Source organism: Etheostoma cragini, unplaced genomic scaffold (assembly GCF_013103735.1).
Source record: "Etheostoma cragini isolate CJK2018 unplaced genomic scaffold, CSU_Ecrag_1.0 ScbMSFa_2908, whole genome shotgun sequence".
Classification (NCBI taxonomy): Eukaryota; Metazoa; Chordata; class Actinopteri; order Perciformes; family Percidae; genus Etheostoma; species Etheostoma cragini.
Window position 1 is genome coordinate 2,363 of NW_023267121.1, and position 239 is coordinate 2,601.

Below are 239 nucleotides of genomic sequence, written 5' to 3' on the forward strand. Positions count from 1 at the left end.
GTGTGTTGGTGTGTTAACAGTTTAGGAAACTTGTTAAATGTATTGAAAAAATCTGTCATAGCAATTGTAAAAAAACTGTTGAGATTTGGATACTTTCTCAGACTGTGAAGGTAACCAAATGGTGGAGGCCCAGCTGCACCATAAGCATATCCAACATAGTATGTGGGGGTATAGCTCAGTGGTAGAGCATTTGACTGCAGATCAAGAGGTCCCCAGTTCAAGTCTGGGTGCCCCCTGCA

General features: G+C 42.7%; 1 non-coding gene across 1 annotated transcript; it reads left to right on the forward strand.

Annotated features, from left to right (window-relative positions):
* Positions 1-164: 164 nt before the first annotated feature.
* trnac-gca lies at positions 165-236 on the forward strand. The gene has a single exon. It is a non-coding gene; the product is annotated as a tRNA-Cys (tRNA).
* The last annotated feature ends 3 nt before the right edge of the window (positions 237-239 follow it).